Below are 19,541 nucleotides of genomic sequence, written 5' to 3'. Positions count from 1 at the left end.
TCTACTCACTTTCACCCATACTGCTATTGTTCTTGATGTAGTATCTACTCTGTTATACCCTTACTTATAGTGTCCCCACTCTTGTACCTACTCACATATACCCTTACTGTTAGAGCCTACTGTTGTATCCACTCACATACACTCTTACTATTATTGCCCCCACCGCTGTATATTCTTACTTACACCCTTACTTTTTTGCCCCTACTGTTGTAGCTACTCACTTACACCCTTACTCTAATTGTTCCCAGTATTGTATGTAGTCAATACACCCTTACTATTATTGTTCCCAGTGTAGTAACTAGTCTTTTACCCCTTTACTGTTATTGTTCCCACTGTTTTATCTACTCACTTGCACCCATACTGTTATTGTTCCCAGTGTAGTATCTACTCTGTTACACCCTTACTAATAGTGTTCCCACTGTTGTGTTTATTCACATATGCCTTTACTGTTATTGTTCCCACTGTTGTATATTCTCACTTACACCCTTACTTTTATTGTCCCTGCTGTTGTAGCTACTCACTTACACCATTACTTTTATTATCCCCAATATAGTATTTTCTCAGTACACCCTTACTGTTATTGTTCCCACTGTTTTATCTACTCACTTGCACCCATACTGTTATTGTTCCCAGTGTAGTATCTACTCTGTTACAGCCTTACTGATAGTATTCCCACTGTTGTGTTTATTCACATACGCCTTTACTGTTATTGTTCCCACTGTTGCATATTCTCACTTACACCCTTACTTTTATTGTCCCTGCTGTTGTAGCTACTCACTTACACCATTACTTTTATTATCCCCAATATAGTATTTACTCAGTACACCCTTACTGTTATTGTCCCACTGTTATATCTACTCAGTTACACCCTTAATGTTATTGTCCCCACTATTGTATCTACTCACTTTCATGCTTACTGGTATTCTCCTCACTGTTGTATCTACTCACTTTCATGCTTACTGTTATTCTCCTCACTGTTGTATCTACTCACTTTCATGCTTACTGTTATTCTCCTCACTGTTGTATCTATTTGCATACACCTTTATTGTTATTGCCCCCACTGTTGTATATACTCACTTACACCCTTACTGTTGTCACATTCTTGTATCACCTCACTTACACCTATGCTCCTATTGTTCCCAGTGTAGTATCTACTCTTTTACATCCTTACTGTTGGTGTTCCCACTGTTATATCTACTCACTTAAAACCTTACTGTTGTCTCACTGTTGCATAAACTCACATACACCCTTAGTTGAATTGCCCCCATTGCTTTATATTCTCACTTCCCCCTTTAATTTTATTGTCCCCACTGCAGTATCTACTCATACACACCCATATTATTAATGTCCCCACTGTTGTATCTACTCACTTACACTCTTACTGAGATTGCCTCCACAGCTGTATCTACACTCTGAAATCTTTACTGCTATTTTTCCAAATGCTGTGTCTAGTCCCTTACACCCTCACTTTTATTGCCCCCAGTGTTCTATTTTCTCACTTACAGTATTACCTTTATTGCTCCCCTATTCTATCTACTCAGTTATACCCTTCCAGTCATTGTTCTCTCTATTGTAGCTACTCATCTGCACCAGTATTGTTATTATTGATAGTGTGGTATCTACTCTTTACCCCCTTGCTGTTATTGTACCCACTTTTTTATCTACTTACTTAACACCCTTAGTGTTATTGTTCCTACTGTTGTATCTGCACACTTATACCCTTACTGTTATTGTTTTATTGTTGTATCTACTCACTTAAACCCATACTGTTATTGATACACTTTTATATCTACTCAATGGCAACCTTACTGTTATTGTCCAAACTGATGTATCTATTCCATTTACACCCTTAGTGATATTGGCTCCACAGCTTTATCAGTTATATTCTTATGGCTATTATCACCACTGTTGCATCTAGTCACTAATACCCCTACTGTTACTGTCTCAAATATTCTATCTACTAACTTACACCCTTATTGTTAGTGCTTCCACTGTTGTACCTACTCACTTATACCCTTACTGCTATTGTTCCCACTGTAATACCTACTCACTTATACCCTTACTGTTATTGCTCCCAGTCTTGTGTCTACTCACTAACACCCTTACTGTTATTATCAATGTCATTGTATCTACTCACTTATACCCCTACACTTAGTCCCCACTGTTGTACCTATTCATGTACACCTGTACTGTTACTGTCCCACTATTGTAGCTGCTCACTTACACCCTTACTGTTCTTGACCCCACTGCTGCATCAACTCACTTGCACCCATGCTGCTATTGTTCCCAGTGTAGTATATAGTCTTTTACCCCATTACTGTTATTGCTCCACTGTTATATATACTCACTTACACCCTTACTTTTATTCTCCCCACTGTAGTATATATTCACATCCACCCTTACCGTTATTGTTGCACTGTTGTAGTGACTCACTTACACCCATAGTGTTCTTGTTCCCGTGTTCCTACTGTTAGATCTACTCACTTACAACCTTACTGTTATTGACCCCACTATTTTATCTACTCACTTACACCCTTACTCTTATTGTCCCCACTGTTGCATCTGTTCATATACACTTATATTGTTATTCTCCCCACTGTTGTATCTACTTACGTATACCCTTACTGTTATCACCAGTGTTGCACCTCCTCATTTACAGCCTTACTGTTATTGTTCCTACTGTTGTATCTACTCATTAGAAACCATGTTGTTATTGCTTCCACTGAAGTATCTACTCTGTTACATCCTTACTGATCATGTTCCCACTGTTGTATCTAGTCATATATATCTTTACTGTTATTGTTCCCACTGTTGTATCCACTCATATATACCCTTAGTTTTAATGCCCCCACGGTTTTATATTCTTACTTACACCCTTAATTTTATTGGCCCCATTGATGTATCTACTCATACACACCCATATTATTATTGTCCCCACTGTTATATCTGCTCACTTACACTCTTACTGAGATAGTCTCCACAGCTGTATCTACTCACTTAAAATGTTGCTGTTATTCTTCCAAATGCTGTGCTTAGTTCATTACACCCTTACTCTTATTATCCCCAATGTTGTATTTTCTCACTTACACCATTACTTTTATTGCTCCCACTGTTCTATCTACTGACTTATACCATTCCTTTTATTGTTCTCACTATTGTATCTACTTACTTGCACCAATATTGTTATTGTTCCTCTTGTAGTATCTACTCCTTTACACCCTTAATGTTATTGTTCCCACTGTTGTAGCTGCACAGTTACACCCTTACTGTTATTGTTTCATTGTTGTTTCTACTTACTTATACTCATATTGTTATTGCTCCAATTTTATATCTACTGACTGGCTACCTTACTGTTGTTGTCCTCACTGATGTATTTATTCCAGTTACACCCTGAGTGATATTGTCTCCACAGCTTTATCTATCAGTTATATTTTCTTTATGCTGTCATCACCACTGTTGCATCTATTCACTAACACCCTTACTGTTATTGTCCCCAATATTGTATCTACTCCCTTACAACCTTATTGTTATTGCAACCACTGTGGTATCTACTCACCTATACCTTACTGTTATTGTTCCCACTGTAATACCTACTCACTTACAGCCTTAATATTATTGTTCCCAGCCTTGTATCTACTCAATAACACCCTTGTTATCACCACCACTGTATCTACTCACTTATACCCTCACACTTATTGTCCCCACCGTTGTACCTACTTATGTACACCAGTACTCTTATTGTCCCCACTGTTGTAGCTACTCACTTACACCCTTACTTTTCTTGTCCCCACAGCTGTATCAAATCACTTGCACCCATGCTGCTATTGTTCCCAGTGTAGTATCTACTCTTTTACATCTTTAATGTTATTGTTCCCACTGTTGTATCTACTCTCTTACACCCTTACTGTTATTGCTCCCAGTCTTATATCCACTCACTTACACCCTTATTATTACCACCACCACTGTATCTATCACTTATATTCTTACACTTATTGTCCCCACTGTTGTACCTGCTCACTTACACCCTTACTGTTATTTTCCCCACTGTTGTATCTACTCACTTACACCCTTACCTTTCTTGTCCCCACTGTTGTATCTATGTATATACACCCATATTATTATTGTCCCCATGTTGTATCTACTCACTTGCAGCCTTATTGTTATTGTACCTACTGTTGTACCTACTCACTTGCACCCTTATTGTTATTGTACCTACTGTTGTACCTTGTCACTTACACTCTCACTGATATTGTCCCCACTATTGTATATACTCAGTTACATCCTTACTAGTGTATTCTCTTAAATCCTTACTGTTATTCTCTTCAGTGCTGTGTCAAGTCCCTTACACCCTTATTATTGTCTACAATATTGTATCTACTCAATTTCACCATTATTTTTATTGCTTCCTCTGTTCTATGTGCTCACTTATACCCTTACTGTTATTGTTCCCACCATTGTATCTACTCACTTGTACCATTATTGCTATTGTTCCCTGTGTAGTACCTACTCTTCTACACCCTTAGAGCTGTTGTTCCCACTGTTGCAGCTACTCTCTTACACCTTTATTGTCATTGTTCCAGTGTTTTATCTACTCACTTATACCCATACTGCTATTATCCCCACTTTTATATCTACTCACTTATCTTACTGTTATTGTCCCCTCTGCTGTATCTATTCCATTTACACCCTTATCTGTATTGTCTCCACAGCTTTATCACTCAATTAAATCCTTACTGTTATCATCACCACTGTTGTATCTACTCACTAACATGCTTACTGTCATTGTCCCCAGTTTTGTATCTACTCACATTCTTATCGTTATTGCTCCCACTATTGTATCTACTCACACTAACCTTTACTGTTATTGTTCCCATTGGTGTACCTACTCACTTACACCCTTACTGTTATTGTTTCCGGTCTTGTATCTACTCACTTGCACCCTTACTGTTATTGTTTCCAGTCTTGTATCTACTCACATACACCCTTATTGTTATTGTTCCCAACATTGATTTTACTCACTTGTACCTTACACTCTTGTTATTGTCACCACTGTTTTACCCACATACTTGCACCCATGCTGTTGTTGTTCCAAGTGTAGTATCTACTCTTTTATACCTTTGCTATTATTGTTCCCACTGTTGAATCTACCCAATTACACCCTTACTGTTACTATTCCCACTGTTATATCTACTCAGTTACACCCTGTTATTGTTCACACTGTTGTATCTACTCACTTGCACCCATACTGTTATTGTTCCTAGTATAGTATCTGCTTTGTTACACCCTTACTGATAGAGTTTCCACTGTTGTATATACTTATGTATACCATTACTGTTATTGTTACCACTGTTTTAGCATTTCACATACACCCTTACTGTTATTGTCCTCATTGTTGCATATTCTCACCTACATTCTTACTTTTATTCTCCCTACTGTTGTATCTACTCACTTACACCCTTACTCTTTTTATTCCCAATATTGTTTTTAATCAATACACCCTTATTTTTATAGATCCCACTCTTGCATCTACTCAGTTGCACCCTGTTTTTCTTCCCAGTGAAGTATTTATTCTTTTACCCCTCACTGTTATTGTACCGCTTTATATCTACTCACTTACACCCTTACTGTTATTGTTCTCATTATTGTATCTTCTCACTTAAACCCTTACTGTTATTGTTCCCATTGTTGTATCTTCTCACTTACACCCTTACTGTTATTGTTCCCATTGCTGTATGTACTCACTTAGACCCTTACTGTTATTCTCCCCACTGTTGTATATATCCACATTCACCCTGTTATTGTCGCACTGTTGTAGTGACTCACTTACACCCATGGTGCTCTAGTTCCCAGTGTAATATCTATTCTTTCACATCCTTACTGTTGGTGTTCTTACTGTTATATCTACTCACAACCTTACAGTTACTGATCCCACTGTTTTATCTACTCACTTACACTCTTACTGTTATTGTCCCCACTGTTGTATCTGTTCATATACACTTAAATTGTTATTGTCCCCACTGATGTATCTACTTACTTATACCCTTACCGTTATTATCCCCTCTGTTGTACCTACTCAGTTGCACCCATACTGTTATTGTTCCCACTGTAGTATCTACTCTGTTACACCCTTACTGATAGTGTTCCCACTGTTGTATCTACTCACATATGCCCTTACTGTCATAGTTCATATGGTTGTTTCTATTCACATATACCTTACTGTCATTGTTCCCACTGTTGTATGCACTCACATACACCCTTAGTGTTATTTTTATTTATTTATTTAACATTTGTTAACCGGGAAATTCTGACTTGGAAAGAAGCCAATTTTCAGGGGAGGCTCAGGGAGAAATGCTCCAGATGCGAGTCTATAACATGGGAGTAAACCGGAGCAACCATAGGAAACCCACATGAATGCAGGGAGGACCTGCAGACTCTACACAGAAGGCACTCCAGCTGAGAATTGAACCAGAGATCTTCTTGCTGTGAGGCAACAATGCTACCACTCCACCACTGTTCCATCCACTGTGTTGCCCCCACTGTTGTATATTCTTACTTAAACCCTTAATTTTATTGTCCTCACTATGGTATCTATTCATACCCACCCATATTATTATTGTCCCAACTGTTGTATCTACTCACTTACACCATTATTGAAATTGTCTCCACAGCTGTATCCTTATGGTTATTCTCCCAAATCTGTGTCTAGTCCATTACATCCTTACTTTTATTGTCCACAATACTGTATCTACTCACATACACCACTATTTTATTGCTGGCACTTTTCCATCTACACACACACACACACACACACACACACACACACACACACACACACACACCACTATTGTATTGCTGCCACTGTTCTATCTACACACTTGTGCACTTACTGTTATTTTTCCCACCATTGTATCTATTCAGTTGCACCAGTACTGTTATTGTTCCCAGTGTAGTATCTGCTCTTCTACACTGTTAGTGTTATTGTTCCCACTGTTGCATCTACTCATTTACACCCTTACTGTCATTGTTCCATTGTTTTATCTACTCAATTATACCCATACTGTTATTGCCCCCACATTTATATCTACTCACTTACCTTACTGTTATTGTCCTAATTGTTGCACCTATTCCATTTACACCCTTATTCATATTGTCTCCACTGCTTTGTCTACTCAGTTAAATCCTTACTGTTATCATCACTACTGTTGTATCTGCTCACTAACTCCCTTACTGTTATTGTCACAAGTATTGTATCTATTCACATTCTTATCGTTATTGCTCCCACTATTGTATCTACTCACACTAACCTTTACTGTTATTGTTCCCACTGGTGTACCTACTCACTTACACCTCTACTGTTATTGTTTCCGGTATTGTATCTACTCACTTACACCCTTATTGCTATTGTCCCCACCACTGATTTTACTCACTTATACCTTACAGTTAAGTTCCCCAGTGCTGTATCTACTCACTTACCCCTTACTGTTATTGTTACCACTGTTTTACCTACTTAATTGCACCCATGCTGCTATTGTTCCAAGTGTAGTATCTACTCTTTTACACCCTTGCTATTATTGTTCCCAGTGTTGAAACTACCCAATTACACCCTTACTGTTACTGTTCCCACTGTTGTATCTACTCAATTACACCATACTGTTATTGTTCCCACTGTTTTATGTACTCACTTGCACCCATACTGTTACTGTTCCCACTGTAGTATCTACTCTGTTACAGCCTTATTGATAGTGTTCCCACTGTTATAGCTACTCACATATGCCCTTACTGTCATTGTTCCCGTGGTTGTATCTCCTCACATATACCCTTACTGTCATTGCTTCCACTGTTGTATGCACTCAGATACACCCTTAGTGTTATTATATCAACCTTACTGATAGCATTCGCACTACTGTATCTACTCACACTTATACACTTACTGTTAATGTTCTCACTGTTGTATCCACTGACATGCACCCTTACTGTTATTGTCCCCACCATTGTATATTCTCACTTATGCCCTTACTTGTATTATTCCCACTGTTGTATCTGCTCACTTACACCCTTACTGTTATTCTCCCCACTATTGTATATATTCACATTTACCCTGTTATTGTCGCACTGTTGTAGTGACTCACTTAACACCCATGGTGCTCTTGTTCCCAGTGTAATATCTACTCTTTCACATCCTTACTGTTGGTGCTTTTACTGTTATATCTACTCATTTACAACCTTACTGTTATTGACCCCACTGTTTTATTTACTCATTTACACCCTTACCATTATTGTTCCCACTGTTGTATCTGCTCATGTTGTTTCTTTCAGCTTTTTCCCGTTTAGGGGTTGCCACAGTGGAACTCTGGTCCGCTAATGATTGGCAGTAGATTTTTATGTGCTGAGTTGCAAGCCCTGACGCACAACCTTCAATGAAGGAACGCCCAGTCATGCATGTCTCCACACAGAAGACGCTCTAGCTGAGAATCGAACAGGACAACGTCTTACTGTGAGGCGACAATGCTACCACAGCACCACCACCGCAGTACTGTTGTATCTGCTCATATACACTTATATTGTTATTGTCCCCACTGTTGCATCTACTTACTTATACCCTTACTGTTGTTATCCCCACTGTTGTACCTACTCAGTTGTACCCATACTGTTACTGTTCTCACTGTAGTATCTACTCTGTTACACCCTTACTGATAGTGTTCTCAGTGTTATATCTACTCACATATGCCCTTACTGTCATTATTCCCATGGTTGTATCTCCTCCCATATACCCTTACTGTCATTGTTCCCACTGTTGTATGCACTCACATACACCCTTAGTGTTATTTTTATTTATTTATTTATTTAACATTTGTTAACTCTGAAAGTCTGACTTGGAAAGAAGCCAATTTTCACAAGCAGCCCGGGAAGAAACACTCCAGATGCATGTCTTTATAGCATGGGAGCAAACCAGAGCAACCGTAGGAAACCCACACAAATGCAGGGAGGACATGTAGACTCCACACAGAAGGCACTCCAGCCGAGAATCGAACCAAAGTATCTACTCACTTACACCCTTATTGTTATTGTCCCCACTATTGATTTTACTCACTTGTACCTTAGAGTTATGTTCCCCACTGTTGTATCAACTCACTTACACCCTTACTGTTATTGTTCGTAGTGTTGCATCTTCTCACTTAAACCCATACTGTTGTGGTCCTGACTTTTATACATACTTACATCCATAATGTTACTGTCACCACTTTTGTGTCTACTCATTTACACCCTTACTGTTGTTGTTTTCCCCACTGTTGTACGTACTTTCTTACACCATCACTCTTATAATTCCCACTGTTTTATCTACTCAGGTACATCTTTAATTATATTGTTCCTACTGTAGTATCTACTCAATTATACCCATGTTCTTATTTTCCTCACTGATGTATCTACTCAATTACACACTTACTGAGATTGTATCCACAGCTGTATCTAGTCACTTAAATCCTTATTGTTAATGGCCCTTCATATTGTATCGACTAACTTACACCCTTAGTGCTATTGTTCCCACTGTTGTATCTACTCACTTGCACCCATACTTTTATTGTTCCCAGTGTAGCATCTACTCTTTTACACCCTTACTGTTGTTGTTCCCATTGTTGTATCTATTCATGTTCACCCTTACTGTTATTGTCCTCACTCTTGTATCTACTCACTTATATCCTTACTGTTACTGTACTCACTGTTGTATCTAGTCACTTACACCCTTACTGACATTGTCTTTACTGTTGTATCTGCTCATTTACCACCTTACTGAGATTGTCTCCACAGCTGTACACAATTTAAATCCTTACTCTTATGGTCTTCAATATTGTATTGACTCACTCACACTGTTACTGTTATTGCTGCCACTGTTGTAGCTACTCACTTATACCCTTACTGTCATTGTTTCCACTTTTTACATACTCACACATTCACAGTTATTGTCCCCACCTCTGCATCTACTCACTTATACTCTTACCATTATTCTTCCCACTGTTGTACCTACTCACTTACAATCTATCTGTTATTGTCCCCACTGTTGTATCCATTTACTTACACCATTACTACTATTGTTCCCAGTCTTATATCTACTCACACCCTTACTGTTATTGTTTTCACCACTGCATCTACTCACTTGCACCATTATTGTTATTGTTCCCAGTTTTGTATCTACTCAGTTATGCCATTACCTTTATTGTTTCCACTGCTTTATCTACTTATATACACCATTATCCTTATTGTCCCCACTACAGTATCTACTCACTTACACCCTTACTGTTATTCTCCACACTGTTATGTTTATTAACTAGCACCCTTACTGTTATTGTTCCCAGTGTTGTATCTACTCATTATTACCCATACTGTTATTGTACACACTTTTATATCTACTAACTGCTGTTGTCCCCACTGTTGTATCTACTCACACCCTTACTATTATTCTCCCCAGTGTTGTAGCTACTCACTTACATCTTTATAGTTATTATCCCCACTGTTGCATCTACTCACATACACCCTTACTCTTATTGTTCCTGGTGTTGTTTCTACTCATTTACACCCTTACATTTATTGTCCAAAATGCTGTTTCTACTTACTTAACTCCTAACTGTTATTGTCCCCACTGTGTATCTACTCACTTATGTCATTACTGCTATTGTCCCCACTGTTGTACCTACTCACTTTTACCTTACTGTTTTTTGTCCTCACTGTTGGATCTAATCACACATTTACTGTTATTGTTCCCAGTGTTCTATCTACTCACTTACACCCTAACTGTCATTGTTCATGTGCAGTATCTACTCACTTACAACCTTACTCTTTCTGTTCCTACTCTTGTATCTTCTGACATAGACCCTTACTGTTATTGTCTCCACTGTTGTATCTGCTCACTCACTTACTGTTATTCTTCCCAGCACAGTATCTACTCACTTAGCCCTTAGTTTGCCCCAGTATTGCAATTACTCACTTAGACCTTTACTGTTTGGCTCCCCCTGTTGTATCTACTCACCCATACTGCTATTATTCCCATTGTTGTATCTACTTACTTCAACCTTACTGTTGTCATTCCCATTATTGTATCTACTCACATACCCGTACTGTTATCGTCCCCACTTTTATATCTACTCACTTACTCCCTTACTGTTATTGCCATTACTGTTGTGTCTATGCATTTACACCATTACTGTTATTGTCCCTACTGTTATATCTACTCTCTTACATCCTCAATCTTATTATTCTCATTGTTGTATCTACTCACTTAAACCCTTAGTGTTATTGTTCCTACTGTTGTATCAACGAACGTATGTACTTATTGTTATTTTATTGCTCCTACTGTTGTATATCCTCACTTATATCCTTAAAATTGTTGCTCCCACTAGGATAACTGCTCACTTAGACCCTTAGTGTTATTGTTCTAGGTCTTATATCTACTGATTTGCACCTTTACTGTTATTGTCCTCACAGCTGTATCTACTCACTTATACCCTTACTGTTTTTGTCCCCATTGTTGTATCCACTCGCTTACACCCTTACTATTATTGTTTCTACTGCCGTATCTACTCACACCCTTACTGTTATTGTTCCAACAAGTGTATCTACTCACTTACACCCTTACTGTTATTGTCCCCAATGTTGTGTGTACCCACTTGTACCCCTACCATTTTGCTTCCATTGTAGTATTTACTCTTTTACACCCTTACTGTTATTCTTCCAACTGTTATATCTACTCACACCCTTATTGTTATTGTTCCTATTGCTGTATCTACTCTTCTAACCCATACTATTTTCTGCACTTTTATATATACTCACACACTTACTATTATTGTCCCCATTGTTGTGTCTACTTATTTCTACTCTTACAGTTATTGTCCCCACTCTTGTATCTAACTTTCTTACACCCTCACTGTTATCTCCTCTGTTGTATCTACTCACTTAAACCCTTAGTGTTATTGTTCCTACTGTTGTATTTACTCTTTTATATCCACACTGTTATTGACCTCACTGCTGTATCTACTCACTTACACCCTTGTTGTTATTGTCTAACTGTTGTATCTACTCACTCACATGCTTACTGTTATTGTTCCCAGTGTTCTATCTACTCACTTAGTCTCTTACGGTTATGGTCCCCTCTGTTGTATCTACTCAATTACACCCTTAAGGATATTGTCACTACACCTGTATTTACTCACTTAAATCCTGTTATTGTCCCCACTACTGTATCAATTCACTTACACCCTTACTGTTATTGCTCCCACTGTTGTATCTCCTCACTTATACTCTTACTGTTATTGTTACTACTGATGTGCCTACTCATTTATGCCCTTACTGTTATTTTTCCCAGTCTTATATCTTCTGACACCCCATCACTAAATTGACTCACTTATACCTTCACTGTTATTGTCCCCACTTTAGTACCTGCACACTTACCCCTTACTGTTGTTGTCCCCCTGTTATATTTACTCACTTGCACCCATACCATTATTGTTCCCACTGTAGCAATTACTCTTTTACATCCTTACTATTATTGTTCCAACTGTTGTACCTACTCACACCATTAATTTTATTGCTCCCACTTTTGTATCTACTCACTTATACCCTTGTATTTATTGTCCCCACCACTGTATCTACTCACTTATACCCTTACTGTTATTGTCCACACTGTAGAATCTACTAACTTACACCCTGTTATTGTCCCCACTGTTGTACCTACTCATGTACACCCATACTGTTACTGTCCCCACTGTTGTAACTTCTCTCTTACACTCTTAATTTTATTGTTGCCACAGTTGTATCCACTCTCTTACACCCTTTCTGTTATTGTTCCCACTGCTGTATCTACTCACTTACAACATGTTATTGTTCCAGTGTTGCATTTACTCACTTACACCCCCACTGTTATTGTCCCCACTGTTATATCTATTCACTTACACCCTTACTGTTATTGTTCACAGTGTTGTATCTACTCACTTATACCTTTACTGTTATTGTCCACACCACTGCATCTACTCATTTACACCCATACTTTTATTCTCCCACTGTGTATGTACTCACTAACATCCGTATTATTGTCCCTCTGTTTTATCTACTCACTTATACCATTACTGTTATTGTCTCACTGCTGTATCTAATCACTTATACTCTTACTTTTATTGCCTCCACTTTTGTATCTACTCACACCCTTATTGTTGTTTCCAGTGTTGTATTTATTTACATACAACCTTACTGTTATTGTTTCCACTGTTGTATCTACTCACTTACGCCCTTAGTCTTACTGTCTCACTGTTATATCTACTCATTTCCATCCTTGCTGTTATTGTCCCAACTGTTTTATCTACTCCCTTACACAATTACTGTTAGTGTTGCCAGTGTTGTATCTACTCTCTTATGCCCTTAATGTTATTGTCCCCTCTTTTGTATCTACTGTCTCACGCCCTTACATCTATTTTCCTGGTGATGTAAATACTCACTTATACTCTTACTGTTGCAGTCTCCACTATTGTATCTACTCACTTATACACATACTGTTATTATCTCCATTGCTGTATCTACCTTCTTAGACCCCCTACTGTTATTGTCCCCACTGTTGTCTCTACTGACATACACCCTTACTGTTATTTCTTAAGCACATTCAGAAAATGAATTTAGTATCGCTATCTTAATTCTTTACTACTTAATATTAAATTGAGACAACAGAAGGAAAAACAAAATTGCCATGCTAGTTTAATCAATGTACAACAAATATTGCCAAATCTGCAGCCCAGGACACAATATCATATAATGAAGATGTATTTATTTTAATCAAAAATTATAATTAAGGTGAAAGAAATAAGAAACTCATCTGTCACATCAGACCACCTTCAGAGCAAAATAAATCTAGGTAGCCATACCAATCAGAAAGAACAGGCTTGGTTATGGAGGTGTTTCAGGCATGTGCCCTATGTAAAACAAAGATGAGAAGATTTTTTGTTTGGGAGTCAGGGAGAAGGCATTGGTTTACTGTAATGTTAAAATGAAAGTAAAGTGAAAAACTGGAAAATGAGTAAAGCTTTATTTTATTTTTGCTTTATTATATAAATAATAGGTTAACTGATTTTGTGCCCCCTACATGTTTGTGCCCAGGAATAGTCACCCCTCTCTTCTTCAAACACTTAATTCCAAAAGAAATTACTAGGAATACTTCACTTATGTTTAAGATCTCAAGCAGCAAAAGTATTATAGAGGACAAAGTTGTTATCTGATACATTTCTGCAACCTCTTAGAATCAAAACACTGGCTACGTTTAAGACTTCAGTGAACATTTGGCATAGTGACTGTATGTGCATGGTCACTGCAGTAGGTACCAAGTTTCTAAAAGTCAGTTCCTTCAAGAATGCGGTCATCTTAACTATGAAACCCTTGTTTGTGTAGTTTGAGCAAAATGGTCAGTGGTTATCAATGGAAAGTTGGCTAGAAATGACAGAAATAGTGCTGAAAAAAGGTGTCTGGAAGGCTTGTATCCCTGCATGGAGTGATTATCAAGAAACTAGCTTTACATTTGGATGGATTTGAAATATTTATTCCTGTCTTACCCTGCTAAAGGCCAAATAGCTTTCAGTCACATCTCATTCCACACTCCTTGTATCCCCTTTTACTTTTAAAATACTAAGCAGTTATTCTGCCCATCCCTAAGAAGTAAACTCTTAATGAAATTCTCTCCATACTTTCACAGAAGGCAAGATAACAACATACTAACTCTAGTCCATACCCTTTTGGCCTTGCCACAGGTGAAAAGTAATGGTTTCCTTGTTTTGTTGACTGTTGATAGTGTGCATATTTAGCTGTGAACTAACTGTATAACATGGTCTTAGGACTAATTTTAAAATATTAACTATGAGTGCATTGTTAATTCAACATTTATTGCCACAAGGGTGTGAAATGCACTATGCTGGATCACAACATTTTGTGATATTTGTGCAGATGTGTTACGACTAAGAGCAGTTAATGGGCTACTGCGCGTAGTGCAGCGTTTGATTCCCTCAGCCTTTGTTTGTCTAGTGTGAGTCTGATCAAGTTATTTTACCAAACAGTGCTCCTAGGCTACCCAGGAAAAGAAATGTTTCCAATACTGTCCCAAGCTTTTCACACAGTCATTACATATTTGTTTGTTGAATTCCTGCCACCTTCAGATAGCTCCTAATTAGTGATTTACTATATGCTATTTGACTATGAATGCCTGTACATTTATTGTAGTTTAAAGGCTTGCCAGATACATTTTTCAATGTGTGAGTTTCAAAGGTAGACACATTTATTTTTGCTTATGCTGTCTGCTTTCAATGTGATAGTGTTAAATGTGTCAGTGTTTTTGCTGTAAAATTTTTTATACATTTTAAATTGAATCCAATTCTCTGTGATCACTGCAAAATTAAAGAAAATAATATGAAGACTAACAGATTTCAACAGTGTTCTATGATAACTGGGGAGAGAAAGCAAAGTAAAGTAAAGGCTTATTGGTATGGCTTTGGGGAGGGCTATCTTGTCCATTAATCTTTGTAGGGCCTCATTTGACCATGATCTTGCCCTGCACTTATTGTTCAAAAAATGTGCTTGGTATTTAGCCTCACACTTCTGCCTTATCATTTTGTTTTTCTGTATTTTAATCCAGATAAAAGGACATCCAAAGGGGAGTGCCTGGATAAGTGACGTACATAAAATCACACAATAGACAAATGGAGTTAGAAAGAATCAAAACGTATATCCTTGAGTATGGCAAGCAGCACACTAAGAGTTCTGAGACTTTATTCTCTGCACTAACTGCCAGACCTTCACTTTTTCTCCTCATTTTCTGATAAATCACTAAGCTTTATAGACAATCAGGTTTGCCAGCTATTAGAGTTTCATAAGTTTTTCTTTTCAAATGTTCAGAAAATGCAGATTGATGCTGACCCTTACTGTTGTTGTCTCCACGGTGGAATCTACTCACTTACACCCTTACTGTTATTGTCCCCCTATTGTTTCTACTCCTTTACACCCTTAGTGTTATTGTTCCCAATCTTTATGTACTCACTTACACCCTTACTGTTGTTCCTGGTGTTGTATCTACTCCCTTACAGCCTTGCTGTTATTGTCCCCACTGTTGTATCTACTCATTTACAGCCTTACTGTTATTGTCTCCCCTGTTGTATCTACTCACTTACACCCCTTCCAAAACTGAGATCTATTTTTGTCTGCTCCTTATAAAGTATATGGCTTGTGGTAAACTGTTAAGATTATTCTTCTCCTTTTGGCTTTTCCCATTAGGGGTTGCCACAGTGGAACAATGGTCCGCAAAACAATTGGCAATGGAGTTTTACAGTGTCAAGTTTCCAGCCCGGCTCTCAATCTTTCACAGAAGGCACACACACATGCACACACTGTGCCAGTTTAGAGTGTCAAATCCATCTGCAGCATGTCTTTGGAATGTGAGAGGAAACCGGAGGACCCGGAAGAAACCCACATGACCACAGGGATGACATGCGGACTCCACACAGAAAGCACTTCAGCCAAGAATGGAACCGGAGAGCCTCTTGCTGTGAGGAGGCAATGCTAACCGCTGTACCACTACAAATTGCTAAGATTGCAGTCACTAAATGACAGGAATATGAGTTTCAGATGTATCTTTCGGAAAATACTTGATAATGCAAAGCTTTTTTTTCTATCAGCTGTCTACATGTGTCAGAGAAATATGTAAAGGCTGTTCCTGATTTTGTTCCTTATTTCTGATTCTTCTTGAGCTAAGAAGGTGAGTGAGGAGGGGATTTGCACTGTATGGTTCTGACATCAGCAAGTTGTGATGACTTTCTCTGCAATTATTTCTGAATGTGTTCATTCACTTAACTGCAAGCAAGTATCCAAGTTGTACAGTGATAGAAATGGCTGTAACCAGTGGGTGTGTGGTTAAAGATCAAAATATTAGCTAGGGGATTGAATGAAGTAACAATAAATTAGATGCTGATAAAGGGTTAAGTTTTTCAGCACTGATAATTTGTAAGCAGTGAAGCTAAGAAAGAATATGAGAATAATTTGATTATTTGTGCGCATGTGTGTCAGCGGGATCCTGGACTTGTTCAACTTACACTCAAGTCATTAATGTTTGAAGAATTGGGTGTGTGGTAAAAACAATATATATAAAAGTACTGTATATATTTGTTTACCTTATAGATAATGTAAAAGGAAAATTTTATGTCATAACCAAGTGAAAATTCTGGAAAGCAAAGAGAGACTTGGGGTTTCAATGAAAGTTTTTACGTAAAAAGTCCACAGCTTAACCATGGTATGAGATTCATTCCTAGTTGTTAGTACATGTCTCAAGTTTTTCCCATCTGCTCCATATTGTGCAAGATAGTGTAGTGGTCTACATTTTGAAGATGTAAGGTTGACTATGTCTGTAGTTTCTTACTTTTGCTTGCTGATGTTATGGATGGTATGGTATTCATGATGTTGCAAGCCACTTGATTGCTTGATGATGACTTGCATTGATTGTGCTTTTTTTCATTTTTGGAGGAGTGGGGTGTTGCTTGGCTTGTCTATCTGAGACCTTAGACTTTTGCAACTTTAATTGTTTCTCCTGAGAGTCTGTAATAATTGAAGAATTGGATATGGTAAAAAACATGATATCTTTGTACTCTCACTGTTTTAATATATCAGAATCATTAAGCGGTTCTAGTTATTATATCTCATTGCTCCTACCCGTGTAAAGTGATCTTGGAGTTTTTTTTCCCCAAAATTCACTTCAAGTCTACTTTATCTGAGTTATGCTAGACATAAATAATCTTTTTTTTTTTTTTTTTAACTTTCATGTAAACAGAATGGCAGTAGTCACAGACATCTTGCACAGCTTCTGGAACTTATTTTAATTTTCATTTTTTCACTTGAATTACTCTGACTTGTGATCTCGAAGCATGTTTTAATATCTCCAGTTTTTGGACCAAGTGCTGACAGTCCCTCTTACATACTTCCTGAGGTGTCAGAGCTATCATTGTAATCCACTCTTGCCTCTAATTCAAGCAACTATGAACAGACATTTAAACTACTTTGCTATTCACCAGTTTATGTTCTTTTTTTAACAACAGTGATATAATGCATTTATTTAAAATGTTTTCCTTATAATGCAGCATGGAACAAAATATGTCTGACTTTCTGTTCTGTAATTTAGGTTAATGTATTTTTTATTTTTCTAGAGAGTTACAAATATCTTTTCACATGACATTTTTCCATCTCTGTTATATTTGTAACTGTACCCCTGACTTAGCATACCAACACTTCATCCAAGCCATAATCCTTGAGCATGACAAATTAACAATATTTTGTATTGGGAACATTGTCAAGACTATGACATTTGTTGTTTTTTTGTAGGGAGTTGTTTTATTTTTAGCAGTGGATTATGGATGAGTTGTTATCGTGTATCATGCATTCTACATTTTTTGTGCTTTTTTTCTTTAACATTTTCTTCATGCCCCACCAGGTAGTTGCTATGCTCCATTAAGAAAAGGAGCCTGGATCTGACATTGCAGGCAAAGTCATAATTTAATTTCAAAGATTAGTTTCAGCAGAGAAGCTACAGGGTTGTTGTCTTTAGCATCAGCTAACGAGATTGGAGTAGGAATACAAGATTCTGAAATGTAGACTGAGCACCACTACCCACTTAACTCAAGAATCAGGGGTAAAACAAAAATAGTCAAGGACAAAAACTCCAAATCAATGACTTTTTTCAAGTGCTGATATTGTTTCAGAAAAATGACAAAAGACAAATGAATTACTTCAAGTATTTTTAAGGAAAAAATATTTTTATAGCTGTAATTTGTGTAATAATTTGTTCCTTTTATTTCACAAAGCCACACATTTTATGAGGGCCAGAATAACAATATCAGGAAGAATCAGGAACATCCATGAACTCAGAAATGGCCGATAGGTATAGCTTGACCAAGTCTTTTATAGCACCTTAGCTTTCTTAGAGTTTGTAATTTTAAGTCCTCATAAACCATTTGCTGTTTCTTCTTTCTTTTTGTTTTATACTTTTACAACAGAGGGCACTATTTTCTTATTACATTAATTAGATGATAAATGGAGATAACTGCCAGAAATGGAATGGGATGGGTACAGCTATGTCATTATATGCTGGTGTGGATTGTTTAATCCATGCCTAAGTTATTCATATTGATTCAGAACCCCTGAAAGGTGTCATGGAAAGACACTGTTTGGTAGTTGTAAGCCTGCATCAGACTTTGTGTGCTGTTTCTCTACTTTATCAAAATGGAAGACAGTTTTTTTTTTTTAATTTTTTTTGCAGTTGTCAGGATTGCTACTGAAGTCTAATAGATGAGCTTGCCTTGTCTGAGGATAAATAAGTACGTGAGACAGAATGGCCTGGGCAATTGTTGAAAAGTAAGAGGGAAAGAGGCAGAAAAGATGCTATATCTGGTGATGAAGAAGTAAACAAAGCATCAAAATGAAGTCAACAGTGAAGTAAAATGACTGTAAAACACACATCAAAGTCCCTTATTTTCTAGCTA

At 37.5% G+C, this 19,541-nt stretch overlaps 1 protein-coding gene across 4 annotated transcripts in view; it reads left to right on the top strand.

Moving 5' to 3' along the window:
• The window catches only part of ROBO4 (roundabout guidance receptor 4), a 1,497,877-nt gene that overhangs the window by 345,358 nt on the left and 1,132,978 nt on the right, over positions 1-19,541 (top strand). The gene's annotated exons all lie outside the window — the stretch shown is intronic.

Source organism: Protopterus annectens, chromosome 8.part0, assembly GCF_019279795.1.
Source record: "Protopterus annectens isolate FY-2018-M chromosome 8.part0, PAN1.0, whole genome shotgun sequence".
Taxonomy (NCBI): Eukaryota; Metazoa; Chordata; order Ceratodontiformes; family Protopteridae; genus Protopterus; species Protopterus annectens.
Note: the sequence above shows the minus strand (reverse complement) of the source record. Positions and strands in the feature narration are given on the sequence as shown.